This window comes from Centruroides sculpturatus, unplaced genomic scaffold (assembly GCF_000671375.1).
Source record: "Centruroides sculpturatus isolate CEXI.00-Female unplaced genomic scaffold, Cexi_2.0 scaffold67, whole genome shotgun sequence".
Taxonomy (NCBI): domain Eukaryota; kingdom Metazoa; phylum Arthropoda; class Arachnida; order Scorpiones; family Buthidae; genus Centruroides; species Centruroides sculpturatus.
Window position 1 is genome coordinate 216,019 of NW_019384305.1, and position 18,133 is coordinate 234,151.

General features: G+C 29.5%; 1 long non-coding RNA gene across 2 annotated transcripts in view; it reads right to left on the bottom strand.

The window, feature by feature from the left end:
• The window catches only part of LOC111618705, a 19,697-nt gene extending 1,609 nt beyond the window's left edge, over nucleotides 1-18,088 (bottom strand). Inside the window, exons 1-3 of one of the 2 annotated variants that reach the window (XR_002755619.1) lie at nucleotides 17,934-18,088; nucleotides 15,694-15,888; nucleotides 14,629-14,771 (exon numbers count right to left, since the gene is read on the bottom strand). This is a non-coding gene — a long non-coding RNA (uncharacterized LOC111618705). The remainder of the gene's footprint in view (nucleotides 1-14,628; nucleotides 14,772-15,693; nucleotides 15,889-17,933) is intronic. The other variant, XR_002755620.1, reaches the window with a different exon arrangement.
• Nucleotides 18,089-18,133: the final 45 nt, after the last annotated feature.

An 18,133-nucleotide genomic window follows, 5' to 3' on the forward strand; every position in this document is an offset into this window, starting at 1 on the left:
TGGAATATTCCGATAAGAACGAATAATAATAATAATAAATTATAGCAGTTTCTATAAAGATTTTAAAATATTAAAAAAAAAATCAGATCGACAATCGCCTTCGTCGCTACGGCAACGGTGTTTATTGTTATGGCAACGAGAGTTTGCTTCCTTATCAAAAAGTTTGGGGGAAGAAATAATAATAATAAAAAAGAAAATAAGGGACGGTGGTAAAAGTTTATGTAAATCTAATACGCAGTGTCAAAAAATAAGAAAAAAAAAATCAATTTTATGTATTCCGATCACTCTCCGCAACGTCGAGTTGTCCATTTTTATTGTCGTTTCACTCGACAAAATGTTAAAAATCTCCGCAAGGCGTCCATCAAATAATACCACGCATGCGCGTATTAAAAAAAAAGTAAGGGGGAAAAATTTGCTTGGAAGAGCGTTAACATCCATGACGTCATCGAAGAAGATGATCGAGAGATGTTTCTTGTATTAGTTTTTCCAATAAAATCCAACATTATTGGAATAAAGTGTAAAGTTTAATCGATTATATTTATACACATACATTATTTTTTTAAATTTATATTCATTTATTCAAACGTTCGCCGCACTATGGCGCTCAATTGACGCGTATATGAAGGTAATATTTATATAATCATTAAACAAATTTAAGATATGAGAAAATCTAAGAAAATTTCGTTTACAACGCTAAAAATAAATAATTTAATTACAAAATATATTTTACAATCAATATTTATTAAAATAATATAGAGTATGGCGACTTTCACTTTTTTTTTAATTTTAAATTTTTTTTATTAAGATTTTATGTTATTATTATTTTTTTTAATATATAAAAATTTCATCCTTAAAAACCTATATTATTTTTAAAATTAATGCAATTTAATTTATTTACTTTCTTTAAAAAAAAAACGTATTCTTACGAGATGGCGTCATATTATAAATGGCAGCCATTTTGTTTTATAAAATGGCGGATGTTATCTCCATATATTCAAGTATGAAAACTGAATTTATCAATCGTCCAATGCTTGAAATAAAAAGCAATTCTTACAGATGATAAGGTATTCTATAATATATAATATAATTTTATATTTTATTCGTAAATATACAGACATTCTCGTGGGGAAGAAATTACCTCTATAGAAATAGTATAGCCGGAAATGACGTAACTGAAATTTTGAAAGTAAATAACACGTGAAGAGTCACGTTTACAGCTACGATCCTTTTGACTTTTAATATCATTTATGGCTTTACAGCTAGAATCTTATCAAATTTTTACATTGTAATGATAGAAAAATATAAGTGTGATTTCGTATTGTTTCTATATAAAAAGAAAAGTAATTATAAACTTGAAATTCTTTTAAATTTTATATAGAAACAACAGGAAATCACATTATAATCGTGATTTTCCTATTGCTGCTATATAAAATATTTTAGGAAAAGAATTTCTAACGGAAACTATGGGCTGGTGAAGGCGAAAATGATGTTTATGCTACGTTAACTAAATATAAAAGCTAAACAAAAATAAAAAGCTTTAAATCGTTTTCACAGAGCTTGAAAATCAATTAATCATAAGAAACAATGTTAAACGCAATTTTACCGTTAAAAAACTTTATATAAAAGGCTTCGGTCTATGCTTCCTATTAATAGATTAACTTGTTTTTAGTCTTAATTGTAATGTTAATCAGTCTAATCTTTTCCTTATCATTGCTCAGATAATTGAGGATACTTGTACTTGTACTATTTTATAAGGGCTACCATATAATAACAATAAACCCGGATCACACAACACAAAATTAAGTAAAACAATATACAGATGTAAGTACAGATAACCCACAGGATAATTTTTTTTTATTATGGATTTAATAACATGTAAAAAAATTGTCTGGAATCGAGAATAATGAATTACAGTGCTAACATATATATAAAAGTGTTCTCACGTTCTTAATTTATTCCTCAGTTCAATGTACAGATACTTTGATAGAAATTAGGCTAAATTAACTAATCTTTACAGTAAATTTCTTTTTATTAAATTCCAAAAATATATTTTTTGAAGGGGGGAAATGATTGTATTGTTAACTTCATAATGATTATAATAAACTATAATACGGGTGTTAGGCCATCAGAGTTTTATTGTTACGTTGAATCACGCATGGTTACAATTAAAGCCTAAACAACTTTTTTGTATTTATTAAAAACACGCGAAAACTAGTATTTACTTCATGCAGTTTAATCCATAAAATTCTATAATGGGTTTACAAAAAAAAAAAACAAGAAAGAAAATAATTAATTTACAGTGAGCTGAATCTAGAACCATGCTTAATTGATTACAATCGACCCCCCCTATAACACTGTTGATTTTACCGTTTTATATGAATTCCATGTTGTACGAGTCACTTAAATTTTACAAATACGTGTGTCGGGCTGTGAACGGCTCACGTATTTGTAAAATCTAAGTGACTCGTACAACATGTAATTCAGATAAAACGGAAAAATCAACAATCTTATAGGGGGGTCGACTGTAGAAGTATTTTGCATAATTCCGTATCTTAATATTCTTTTTATCTTATAGAAGAGGGCAATATTGTAGGAACGATTTAGACTTTTCGCTCTAATCTATAACATATAAGATACCTTTCCTTTACTAAAGAATAATGAATTTAAAAGCTTGAGGCTCTAAACTGTATCCAAAAACCTTAAGCTGTAGGGACGTATAAGGCTGTGGATCTAAAGATTTGTGACTATAAAATTATTTTTTCTTATGCATTTTAATACGAAATGATTTTCGTTACTATAAAAAGCGATTTAAAAATGATTAAATTCACTGTCAAAATAGCAAAAAAATGTCTTAATTTTCTAATTTATAGACTTATCTATCAATCAATTACATATAATAAATCGAAACCCACATGATTCTTAATGATAAATGTTATTATAGACTTAATATGAGGTTATTTTAGTTTTGTAGGAGTTAATACGAAAGAAAAATAACAAGAATTCGATTTATTAAGATAATTCTTGATGTTAATTGGCTCTTTAAATATGAAAAAAAAAAAATGTTGTAAAGACAGAATAAATTACTTTTTTTTTAATCTAAATAATCTCATCTCTTTATATAAAATTTTTAATATATTTAAAAGCAGAAATTGATAGAAATTTCTCTGAACGTTGATTGCATGATGGAAGCCATTAAAAAAAAAAAANTAATCAGCATTTACTTAATGAAACTATCAAATAATAATTTAAAACAATATTTAAAAGTTTATTTGATTTTTCCAAAAAAAAAATTCTTTTTAATTATTGTAGTTGAGAAAAAAAAATTGTAAAATTATAATATCAACCTAGTATCTCTCTTTACTAGCATTTTCTTCCTATCTATGCATTTTCTACTATATAACTTAATACTGTAATTTTTCAATACAAACACGGAATCTTTCTTTCAAAGAGTTCATTTTTTTCACCATAGATGCACAATATGTCAAGGCTGAAGATACTTTGAGCGGCAAGTAGCAATGTTTAGGATTAAATTTCAGTCATCAATGTTAGAGAAGTACAATGCATTGACACTGTTGATTTTCTCTGGATTTTAATTAATTATATTCAAATACAAAGTTTGTTCACTAAATTTAGTATTTCATCATTAATCATTCTTGACAAAAAAATTTACATCAACGTTTTAAAAGATAGGAAAGTATAAAAACTTCAGTATACATCAGGATACAATTCTATTCTAATTGAGTGGTCTTCAATATCTCAGGACAGAAAATCTCAAAAAATAACATTGTATACTATAGAAAATGAGTTGACCAATTTATCATCATTATTAATAGAAGCAATATGTAATAGGAGTGAAATTCTTTCATCTTGGAAACAAAATAAATAAATATCTAATCTATTACTAAAACCTATACATTTACAAAGTGGCACCAATTACAAATATTGGTAATTTTTATAACTAACTTAATATTTCAAACATGTTAACACTGGCAATGAAAATTAAGGACAATGCCTAATTTAGTGAGGAATTTTTAACTCGATAAACTTGTTTTTATTTATTTTTTTTTTATTTTTTAAGCTTCACTTAACGACTAATAAATCCTGCTTCTTCACTTTGTGTAATTTTTCAGTGTTTAAATAAATTGTATTTTATGATCCTATACTTTATATACGAATTAAATTTATAGCTTATACTCGAAAAAAAACAAAAATGCTTTTTTAAAGAAGTCAATTATCTTAATTCTTCGTTTCCGTTTAATATATTCATGTAATATATGAAGATATTAAAATGCTAATTAATTGCTGGAGGCTTTAAAACGTTAAACAAGCAAATAATTCCGTTGGACACAGTGAATTTTGTGCTTATTATTTACTAATTTCTTTATTTTTTTTATTATCAATAATTTTTTAATGTCTCATTCAAATCGGATTTGTAGAAGAATTAATTTGATCAGAAATAGAGCATAAAAATTCATATTTTTCGCCTTGAAAATAAGGCGTGTATGACACTTAATCAATTTAATTTCGTGTATTAAAAGTACAGTTTCAAAATAAGTATTTATAGTATGCACCTACACTGTGTTAGATACACAAATGATTTTTTTTTCTTTGTACACTGTACATGCACATTCCACACTATTTGTGGGTTTATATTGATAAAAGAATTCACGTGTACTTCTGTATAACCTTGTATAATGACCCTTGTGAATGATACAATTCAGTGTTCGTATAGGAGACATATAACCATCCCTCGACAGAAAAATTGCAGCAGATTCCGTTTCCTTCATTGAATTAATGTAAAAATTCTATATAAATATATATAAAATTAATTGAAATTAGTCGAGGATTGGGGATAATAAAACTTTGAAACGATTTTTCTTTATCGAAAAGTAGAACACAAACTCAATAATTTCTCCCCTCCCCCTAAAAAAACACTTTCGATTCTTTTCGACGATTACGTTTTATCGGAGTAGGATTGGGATTTTACGGTAAGATTGGCTCGGAAATGTTCTGAAAGCAGCGAGTGTCGCCCATCTAAACCACCTCTTGTACCATAATTCACGGGTCCTCCGGGGATTCTCTTGGAACAAAATGTCCCCAATTGGCCCTGTACACTTTATAAGGGTTTCCTAGCACACAGTACTAAAGATAGAAAAGAGATAATCGAAGTATTTTACAAATTATTTATTAGAAAATTATGTTTCCGGATCTTTAATTAATGTCTTTCTAGCTTCGTTATCTATTTTTATAGCTTTTAGACAAGTTTATAGAAAATTTATAAATTTCTAGATAAAATAGATCAAAAGTTAAAAACACAATACAGTGTCATCCTATATGAGAAAGTTGTATGACCTCGTGAGAAAGTTGATATTGGTTCTTTACTTTTGTAATCTTAGAAGTTTCGTATAAGTTAAACCTGTCTACAGACATCTCACTACAGGCATTATGTTTAGAATTTAAATTATTTGTGTATTGACAAGTGAAAATTTACAATTTAAAGTTTTATTTTACTATTATTATTCGCCATTGTTGAAAATATAATATTGAATTATTCGCATATAAAATCATGTTTCAATTGTTAAAGCAGATGTCTGCTTTTTTGAAATTATTTTAATTTGTCTTGTTTGAATATTATATTTTCTATAGACTACTGTTTGTATATAACACTGTATAAATTAAATTTTAACTTGCTGGACAGGCTTACTCTATGCAACAGTAGGCTATATAAAGTGTTATATTGTATACGGTTATATTTTATAACTGTATAATAGTATAATCTATATACTGTACTGTAATAGTATATCTATATACTGTAATTTATACTGTATATGGAAAGATAAAGAAGAATATTAGAATTTCTGAAATATTTTTCGGTAGAATCCTTATCAGAAGGATAGGTAAGAGCTAAAGCCTCTCCGATGGGAGGAGAAAATATATTCGTAACCATGGCAACCTCTGCATACTCACTCTAAAGGATTGCCGGTGATCCTTTTTTCCAGAAAGTNTGTGCTGTTAGTCTTAAAAATTTAAAACTAAACAAATTAAATAAATAAATTACAAAAAATATGAGCTTAATAAAATAAGAATAAAAATAAAATTAAGAAAGTATAACATAAAAGTAAAGCTGAAGCTGATTGTAAGGAATACATAACTCAAGGGTTTTTGTCATAGAAAAAAGATTAGGGCACAAAAACCCTTAAGTTATGTGTCTCCTATAATCAATTTTGACTTTACTTTTATGTTACACTTTCTTAATTTTATTTTTATTCTTTACTGATTAAACTATAAACGATCAAAGAAAAAAAATGACACGAGTACATTTTTCTTTCGTAACAAGAAAGCCATTCAAGAACTGGTCATTACTCCATGTTACAACAATTAGGTTTGACAGAGTTAAACTTTTGCCAAAACTTTGACCATTATTCAAATATGGTGCGAGACACACGAACGTCTTAAATGATTAAAGATTTGAATAGTTTATTAATAAACAAAAACTGTGAAAATATTATCTTTATGTTTTAATATTAAATATACGAAGTGACCAAGAAGTTAGTTTAATTAACAGAGGTAAGGATAAACGGTTAAAACTACTTTATCTTGTTATTTTGTTTCCAACGAAGCGAAGAATCGCGTATAAAATACAGTGTTATACGCGATTCTTAAAATAATCTTAGAATATATTTCGGTTAATTGACTTTTCGGCCATCATATATAGGCCTACAAATTGTATAAATTTGAATTTTAAATTCTAACAATGTAAAAAATTGTTACATTGAATTGTAAAGGAGTTAAAATTGCTGAATGTAAAGGGTTAAAATGGCTGGCCTATAATATACAATACAGTAAAGTATTTAACTGGTATGTGTGTAAGTTTACTTAGACTATACACTAAACTTCTTTAAGTTATTGTATAAATTTGAATTTTACATTCTAACAATGTAAAAAATTGTTACATTGAATTGTAAAGGAGTTAAAATTGCTGAATGTAAAGGGTTAAAATGGCTGGTATTGTAGGATTTTGTCACAGTAGGATTGGATTCCTATAACTGGCCATTAAGTTGTGCTATTACTGGTGTTAAATTTATAAACTAACAGTTAATAGTTGTGATATCGTGTAAAATAATAAATACTTTAATACAGAAATTAGTTACAGGTGTATACAATAGGGTGTTAATACATTACGTCACATTCTTCCTAGATATAAATAATAGAGCTCGTTCATACGTGACAATTAAAAAAAGAAATCACTCGTAAAGATTCGAAATTTCATCATAAGTTACATCCCTTATGAATTTTACATCATTTATCTACGTTATTGTATATTTTTTTTTCTCTCATATTCTGTTTTAATTAATATTATTTCGTATATGCTTAATTAATGATACATAAATGACATTAATTAATTGCATCATTATGTCATTAAGTAATGCCGCATCGATCACATTAGAGAGGAGGGGGGAATTGATGATAGTGTGAGGTAATATAGAAGATAGAAGACGACGGAGAAGATACGATTAAAGAGGCTCAAATTAGACGAAAATTGTGACGTAACAACTCCAAACACATCTTTAAAAAAAATCTTCAGATTGGTTCATGACATCGCTAAGGCGTATTTTCTGTTACATTTTCTATTGTGAAGGGGGATAAAATTATAATAATAACCGCGTGACTTGTCTCTAACTGCAATTTTTTCTCGTTTCACATCCGTATAATTTTCTTTATTCGCTAATAGATGTAAAAAAAAAAAAAACGAACCGAAGATGCTTATTAAAAACAATTTAGCCATGTTTCTACTCTCTCTTCTACCATTCTGTTTGCCTTATTTTTATCGAGTAGTAAAGGGTAACGACCTTATTCTCGAGGATAGTCTTGAAGGATTGTTATTATCGAACTTTCTGTCTAATGAAGCAACCCTAATAAACCGCAAATGTTCTTGAATTTTAATTGTTTATGTGTTGACGATGTTATCGGGCTGTTTAGTGTTAAAAAAAAAAGTCATGTTTGCTGTGTCTAAACACCTTTTTTACCAGGAGATGTAAACATTTTACGGAATGTGCTAAACTTGTTTTGTTTTATGCCATAGTTAATTACAGATTTAAATAAGTTTAGACCCACGAATTGAATTAAACATTTACATTAGGAGTAATAAAATTAAGCAAAGACCCTCTCAGAATTCGTAATTAGTCTGAAAAATTCACAGGACGACCTTAATCATTCGTTCGTTACAGTTTAATAAATATACAAAAGTGGGCATTATAATTAAATATATACCAGTCGACCCTCCTATAACACTGTTGATTTTTCCGTTTTATATGAATTTCATGTTGTACGAGTCACTTATATTTTACAAATACGTGTGCCGGGCTGTGAATGGCTCACGTATTTGTAAAATCTAAGTGACTCGTACAACATGGAATTCATGTAAAACGGAAAAATCAACAGTGTTATAGGGGGGGTCGACTGTAGTTTAGCTGAGTATATGTTATATAGTGAAAGAAATTTTTTTGATAGCCTACATTCTGAATTTTTCAAATATATTTACATATATAAATCTTACATTTAAATGACAATTAATTGTTAGAAAAATAATTTATTTATATTTTCTTTAAACCTTTAAATAATATTTTTAGAGATTTCTTGGGTTGGTTAATTTGTTTTTAGAAGGTGAAGAAATTTCAACATTATTGGTACAGCAAGATGAAACTAATATACTGGGTGTTCAGTAAAAACTGCACCACAGGAGTGCCTGATGAAGCAAGAATGCTACCCAGCATAGCATGAAATACAGGGTTTTCTGTCATTTTTTCAATATTACATGAAAAGTTTTGATTCCTGTACATTAATATTTTAGAGATCTTTCTCTTATTAGGAATTGTTTCTCTTGTTGACATATGGCAGATGCACGTGAACACCAAAAAACCAGCAAAAAATTAATATATTAAAACTAAAACATTTTCTTCCATTTTAAACAGATGTCTTCAGGTTAGAAAAATGTATATATACATGAATTATCTTGAACTAATCAAAATATTCAATGTCTTCAAAGATGTACAGAGATTAAATATAAAGAGATGAACTCTTTTTTGACTGCATGGTGGGAGTTCTATGACCTCCCATAAGNCCTATAACACTGTTGATTTTTCCGTTTTATATGAATTTCATGTTGTACGAGTCACTTATATTTTACAAATACGTGTGCCGGGCTGTGAATGGCTCACGTATTTGTAAAATCTAAGTGACTCGTACAACATGGAATTCGTATAAAACAGAAAAATCAACAGTGTTATAGGGGGGTCGACTTGTATTTATATATATGATATAATTCATTAAGAATGATTTTTGTAAATATTTTAATGAATTTAGAAGAGAAAGGTTAATTTACGGATCATATGGATCATAAAGGACAAAGGAGGAAGACACGCTTACATCGTTAAGAGGATCGAATCAACGTTCTTCACTTCGAATGGACACGTAGATAAATTGGAATATAATAACAATGCTTCAGAATAGAGTTGAATTTATTATTAAATAATTAAATGGCTAACGAAAATACGAATTTAGAAAGAAAACTAATAAAAATTTATACGCATTTATGTTTACTTAAGAATGTTGACTGTGTTTCGAGTAGTGTCCAACAGATGCTTTCTACATTTATCGCCATCAATGAGTAGGCACGTGATTTATTTGACAGGACTTATACTCGAAATACAATCTTCTTGTTGGCAAGTCAAGTCATACATTCACTTCATCCGATTTTCTACAAGATTTGATACTACTTAAGACCTCCCGGACTCTCTGACAGTTGGATTAAGGTAAACTACACCACTTCCGGCATAAGTCAGAAATGTTCTTTTCACATTTTGAAACAATTCATTCGAAAACAAATAAAACCTACAATCAGAAAATTAGGATAAGTGAAATATCCTTTCCTTCCCCTCTTCTTATTTTTTTTTATATATAAAAACGCAATTAAGATCCAATTTCGCTCTAAATTCTTCAAGAGAAATTATCTTTTAATCGAGATTTTAAAAATTTTTATAATTTTACGAGGCATAAATGGGTCATTGTTTGTATATACAAACCATTCGCCTACATTATTTTTGCGAAGGAAGTCAATCCATTAATCTGCGGACAGGTGTGGATAATATAAGATTAGTCATAAGTTGGCGTAGCCTCTTAACATTATTCAGGAACGCCCTTTAATGCTGTAAGTATAAGGAGGTCGTTAAGAGACACGCCAAGGTCAGTAGATGAGGGGATGGAGAAACAATCATTAACGCTATTTTATAACTTTGGTAGTGGGGAAGGAGAAAAAGATGGCCGAATGTCGAATGCCAATTGTCATCGTTAGCCAAGCTCCAGTAGGATAATGCCAAAAAAGTGAAAGACGGGAGGCGTAATAAAATGTCCGCTTTCTATTGTGTAATTATCTGATTTGATAGACGTCTAACACACTACTTTTTTTTTCTTTCTGGTGCATTCTTAATACGATTCGTGCTAGGCATACGTATCTTTTGTATTAACATATATAAGTCTATTCATTCCCGAAAAGTCTTGTATGACGTGAGAGTAAACTGTAAAAGTTTCGTCCCATTTTTTTTTTTGAGTTCAGTAAACAAGTTACAAAATTGCCGATCGGAAAAGAATGTATGTATAACTTGTGTTTTATTATGAAGGCATCTCACTGTAAAGGTCTTCTTTTATGGATAAACTAACAGTGGAAAAAAAAAGGTTACTGTAAGTACAAGAGTTTTTTTGTAAGCGTGCCTTAAGAAGGCTCTTTCTAATGGTAACAAATAAAATCCATTGAAGACTTTTACCTGGAAGCAGGAAAAAAAGAAGCCTCCACGTGACAAAATATAAAGATTTTTTTTTATAAGCATGCCTTAACAGGCACGTTTTTAATGAGAACGAAAAAGTCCATTGAAGATTTTTGCCTAGAATTTAATAAGGCCTCACAAAACAAAGAAAACATAGAAGTCCCTTATTAATAATAATAATATAACAAAAGAAGAAAATTTTTCTTACAGTAAAAGTCCAAGAAAAGGTCTCTATTTAGAATACTGTATATAAAAAAGGCCCTTTCTAATAAAAGTGAACAATATACGTGAATATGTGGAAACAATGTTACGAACACAACACAATAATAAAAGAATGAAGGGCCTTCCAGCGAATGAAATAAAAGACATTTTCTGAGAACAATATCAAAGAAAAAACTTTTCTTAATTGAAAAAGAAAAGATTTCTTCCAGAATAAAATGAAAGGCCTTTCCAGTAATAAAATAAAGCATCTTCCTCCAGAAGAAATAACTAACAAACCTGCCAATTAAGTTTCAAAATATTGATATTTTTACTGTTCAAATAATGATATGAATATTTTTTTCCATACATTTAAAGGAACGGAAAAACGTTGTTTTTTTATTATTTAATTTCAATTTTACGCAATAAATTCTTAATTGGATTGTTATATAAATATCTTCAATAATAAGAAGCCATTGAAGGAGAATTTATTTACACTTCAAAGCGAAATATTTTAAAAATAAATTTCGTATTGATCGTATAGAACTAACAATAATATTTTTTTCAGTTACGTCGGCAATTCCATTCGATTGGTCAATTTAGTGTATACTTTTACTTCAATTTAACGTCACCTCTTCGGTTTTACAACAGACTACCTCAAAAACTGACGTCAAATTGACGTAAAAGAGTGACCAATCAAAAGTCTGTTTATAAATTGTGTTATAACTTAAATTTTTTTAAAAAAAATAAATCGGTAACTAAGTATTCTTTAATGGATCCAGGATTAAGATCTCAGAAAGAATGGGCAGCTCTTCCTTCTCCTACCATATCATTATCCAGAAGAATGGATGCACGAGATGATCACCACCAATTAGTTGGCTACTCTTAAATAGAATTTTTCTCGTTATAATGCTTATATTTGCTTATAAATCGCATAATTTCGAAGCCATTCGATTACGATATTGCTACTTTTGTCAACAAGAGCATTATTTGCCTCCCCGAAAGTCCTATTGTGTGACGCTTTGTAGGGGTCTGTTGTGTAATATATATCGATAGCCGGTCTTATGTAATGTGCCAATAGCGGATAACAACATCTCTTTGTGTAATAAATCTTACGATTATGATGATGCGTGCGGATGGATTCAAGCAGTGTCTTCGACAGCCAAAGCGACCACCCAAGGTCGGTAGTGGAGACGAGCAGTCGCATTCTGTGAAGTGCGCGACTAATCGTATCAACATTCCACTAGAAGTTTTAATAAGCCCTATTATAAGGGGGGTACCGACACAAATTTCGGTTTACAATCGAAGAGAAACCCTCCCTCTTTGCCAAACTATCGTCGGTTGTAGGATGGAAGCAGATAGTTAATGCGCGGTAGAGCGCATAAAATAATTTTTATCCCTTGTCCTCGGGGTGGATAAGTGTTCTTCCTCGTGAAGGCGGACTCGGAACATAATAGAGTGCCTCTTTATATCCCGTAGAGATGGGAGAGGTGAAGGATGATAATCCTCGGGGGCAAAGTTCCTCCTCCTTCTACGTCCTCCCATGATAAATTAGAATATTCATTTTCTCCGATTATTAAATCTCTCCGGGAGATTTAATTGTTATATTGCTTCTTATATATATATATATATATATATATATATATAAAGTGTATATTTAAGAGTACGATGCACTCGGTTACTCCGGTCAAAGGTCGCCAGGTCGACGAATACTCCTCTATCCACCCTATGACCGTGGAGGTCGGCGAGAGGCCTTCTTGGGATTATTGTTGGGTCCAAAGCCCTCGATACGTAATTTAATACGTATAAATGATTCGCTTTAGCCCCTTAAAATGTAATTAATCAAAATTTAAAATATTTATTAGATTATCCTGGCCGGATAATTGAAAAAAGTATAGGTTGAAAAATGATTTTCCGCATACTTCCGTCATAATTCACTCGCATATTATGGACCAGGGAGATCAAAATCTTATTTACAAATCGATATTCCATACAGCTGAAGAAGTACAGTACTTTGTGATGAAGGCACCATCTTTTAACATTATAAAGGCCTAAATCAAAGCAATTTTGGTTCTGTTATAATTGATATAGTATTAACTTAACTACTAACCTATATTTTTAATTCTTTACCATATTTCAGACTTTGGATCTCATAATTAATGAATCAAACACTTCCAAATTGTGTACCACAATCCTGAATCCATAAATTAGTCCATTTGAGTAGATACAAGTCACCCCCTATAACACTATTGATAATTCCGTTTTATATGAATTCCATGTTGTACGAGTCTCTTAGATTTTACAAATACGTGAGCCGTTCACAGCCCGGCACACGTATTTGTAAAATCTAAGTGACTCGTACAACATGGAATTCATATAAAACGGAATTATCAACAGTGTTATAGGAGGGTCGACTGAACCTTCCTGAACATTCCTGAACCTTCAGGCTAGTCTATTAAAATGGAGTCAACTATGGGGTCAGGAATATCTAATCAAAACATTATTGGAATGTCTTGATTAATCTATTATTATTAATATTATATTTTGAACCATAATTGACTAATCAAAACATCACAGCAATATCAGTTATAGATGTTAGTGTATTTTGATATGTTTACAAGCAATAGGTGCCTTATAAATACATCAAAACGGACTAATCCCTATAAATCTCAATCTTAACTTTGTCCATTATATTTACAAGATTTTAATTATTTGTTTAGAAATAAAATTATTTCAAACTGATTTATTGTAAATATTGTAACAACGTGACCTTCAATTGCATTAGCCAATAGGTTTTTTAAAGGTAAATTTGTTCAGGTTAATGAACCCCTTTTTTTTTTTTGAGTTCAGTAAACAAGTTACAAAATTGCCGATCGNAATATTGTAACAACGTGACCTTCAATTGCATTAGCCAATAGGTTTTTTAAAGGTAAATTTGTTCAGGTTAATGAATTAATAATTTCCTGTGTGCGGGGTGTATACGTAAAACAGGAAAAGGTAACCAAGTGTTTCTATTTATAAGAAAAAAAAAAACAAGATTTTATTAATGTTAAAAATGTAGGAAAAAAAACAAAATATATTTCCATGCAATCAGCCGTAAACAAGTTATAAATCTATAGTTTAAGGGTTTAGTTATATATTTTATTTTTATTATTAAACTGTACAATACGTAGACAGTTCTTTAAATAAGTAGAAAATAATGTTGTAAGGGATTAAAAATACGATTTAATATAATAATCTACTTAATGTCGTTCCTCTAAAACAAAAATTACACGAGGAAAAATTAAGAATTCCGAAAAAAATAGCAATATTTTCTCTCGAAAACAATAGATAAATTTAAAAAAATATATAAAAAAATAGTTAAATCAAAATAGAAAAGATGTTTTCTATTATTATTATTATGATTTTGTCCTATTTTTTGATATTGTTTGGTTGGAAAATCATCGACTTTAAACTGAGAGTTTGGAAGCGATAATGCTAAGTCAAAACATCATCTACTGTATACATTTTTCTATAATAAACTGAATTTTTCAATAGAAACCAGCTTGAAATCATCGATCAAAGATATAAGTAGGAATTTTATTTCTTATATTTTAACAAATTTACACACCATTTTCTATCCGTTACGCCGTAAAGTCCATAGGTAATGCGTGTAGTTTGAATATATTGTCGGCATAGTAATCGACGTGAATTGATTAAACTTGCATCGTTTAATACGTTTTTTATACGAAATAATAATAATAATAAGGAAAACTAAAGAAAAAAACCTTTTTTGAATAAATAAATATATAAAAATGTATTTTAATTTTAAAAAAACTTTACGATATTCTTATTCTTTACACGTGTTACTTAGGATATTTCTCCTGTATACTCTCTTTCCATTTCCTTATACTGTTATAAGGAAATGGGAGTAGTATACATGGTAAATATTCCATAACTACCATTTACTAAAAGTATAAAACATATCCTTATAATATTTTAAGAAAAAGGAAATGGTAGACATGGTAAATATGCCACCTAACATATGACTTATTTTTCCAGGCTGATTAACAATTAGGCTGTGTAAGCTTAAGCCTAGAGGCCCGGAAGGAGGGGTTCTAAAGAAATAACAATAAAACAAATTATTTAATCGTTACAACGATGTGTTATTTAATATAACTTAATATCACTTTATTCTATTCAACAAAGGGTGGAACAGGAGGAGATCCTTACTAAAACTCATAGTAGGAGGCCCGAGTGGTGGTTAATCCTCCACTATATATACACACACCTAATGCTTTAAATCTCTTCTATTATAGGCGTTCTGGCATTTTTTTTAAAACTCAATATCTTTTCTATTACACAATACTGTCACGTGTTACGCGTAACTGTTACGCTCTTTCTAGAACTTAAATGATACATTATTGTTATGGCTTTATATTTTATTACATCATATCTTTATTCTTTAAAGAATCTATATAACTTTAAAACAGTATATAGATTCTTCAATGGCTCTGTATACTAATACGTACAGTGTACATAATTAATCTATAACAATGTTTAATGAATTATTCTTAACTTAGATCTGTATATCTTTGTTTATATAACGGGCATATACTGATAAGGTGACGAAATTTGTATAAATTAAGGCATTATTTTATCTAAAAATTGCTGTATCTACAACTAAATCCTTTACCTGTTTGTAGCATCGTTCACCATTGTTATAACATATCTCTGTACGCTTGTACATTTTTTAAAAAAATGATATTCATTACGTTATCTTTTATACGAGATAACATATTTTCGATATAAAAAATTGCATTTTATTTTATGCCACCGCAACTTTCTCCCCAACGGAAGCAAGAAAACCATAATGACAGTTAATAAATACCTTTCAAAAAAAAAAAAGATAAATAAACATTATATACGCTGGAAAATAATAATAATAAAAAATCCGTAAATTCTAACACAGCAATATATTTTTCTTTATAGACGATACATAAATAATATCGGGGGGGGGGTTTGTGTTTAGCCTGCCAATTAATCATAGAAAAGACACCGCCCAGTCACACCACAATCTTTCTCTGTTTAAGGCAAGCTAGAGACAGTACGACATCCAAACTTGGCATAACTTATCTATAGAACATCCGACTCCTTTAAAGGTCACCCGTCTAGCATTTTGTTAAATAGTAAACGTCCAATTCGACAGATGGCACCACTTCGTTTTTCGTGATGTCGACACGTTTTTTTTTTTTTTTTCAGACTCAAACTGGGCAGAACACGTGGACGATAAAGAGGGATGACGCCCGTATTCTTTTCTTTGTCCATTTTTATACCCACGCTTCTCGCGTGGATGTGACAAGGACGGACGGGCCAGCTTTCGATTTGTAGGTAGATGTCAGTTAAGAGGTCATTATCTGCTTTTAAAAAGATGATTTTCTTTAAGTTATACTCAGTTACTTGTGTACTTAAGTTTTATAAGTTCGGTGCTTTAATCCAGTGTTATCCATTATTGTTATAACGAAATGCCTCCGGTTCCGTCCAAATAATGAAATACGAACTTTTTAAATTTTTATTTTAATAGAAATATAATTAAATTTATAACGAGCTTAGAAAAATGAGTAAAAGTTTTGTAACAGTATTGCAAGATTTATGAGGTTTATTATCAATTTAATTTCGCGGTGAAAAAATAAAATAAAATAAATAAAATTCTTTTCACTACTTCAAGTATTGCAAACTAATGATATTTTAGAAGAGTATTTCAAAAATCCTTCTCACTCAAAGAACGTCCGCAAATTCTTTGAGAGGAATTCATTTTTTGGCTTAGAAAAAAAAAAAGTTAATCCGTAGATTACACAATAGCACCAATTGCTCCGTTGAACTTTGAAGCTTAGAGACTTCGATGAATCGTCGAAATTCCTCAGAAATATAGGAAATTATTCTTTAAAGTTATATGATTTTGGTCTGTGTATAGAATATATTGCAATGTGCCATCAAAATCTTCTCGAACAATAAGTCGAACGGCACTTTATTGTATCCCCGCAGTACTTAATATCATAACATTAGTGTGGGGGTGAATTTTTACTGCATTTCTACAATATCTATCATATTCTAACGTATCTATAATGTTAATAAAATTTCTCATATATTACTCCAATTTCCTTGTAGTTCCTACTATAAGCATTAGGATTAAATCGATTAAAAATAATAATACTAGTGTAAATACTGTAAAATAAAAGTACAGTATTATTTAAAAAATCATTATATGTATCACATATTTTATAATATTTAAAAATTATAAGATAAAATAGACATTTTATATAAAATATTACCATACAATGCCTTCTATAACGTGTCTCCTATACCCTTACCACAATACTGGTCATAAATTATAATAATCCTCAGCATTTCTTTTCTCTTTACTTATTCGACATGCCATACAAACTTCTTTTTTTAAATATAATTTTTCTTACAATGTTTATCATACTCCTTTTTAAATATATTTACAATACATTTTTTTTTTTTTTTAAATCGCATCACAATACTTACCACACCTCTTTTTACAACGTAACAATTTTGGACCAACGTAATAAACAATACGATGGGCTAAGGTCACTTACAATGCCCACCATTCTGGTTATTATTTTCGTCTACGCTGTTAGAAAATGCAACATGCACTAAAATTTACTCATCAATGGTCGGTGGGAAAGACAAAGGGGCATTGTTAAACAACCTTGTACAAAATATTAAAGGTGCTATTTCCGACCAGTTTGACCGTACGGGGAAGAAATCATTCTAATTTTCTCCATCTCGAAATGAGGAAGAGAGAGAGAGAGAGAGAGAGCGGGGGAGGGAGGGAGAGAGAGGGGAAGTTGCATAAGTAACGTTGCTTCACTTTGCTTATTATTATTATAAAATATCGCAAGGTATAATTACCACTTATTAAAGTCCTCGGATTAGATTGAAAACTTACAATAGATGCAGAAAATAATGCCGAAAAAATCGTTTTTTGTGTATTAAAAATAGACCATTTGCTACTAGAGTGGTGTCAGGTTTTTCATTATACGACAGCCAAACTCGTACAGAAGAAGCAAATGATACTTTCCAACAATAATGTCGTAACGCACGTAACAAAT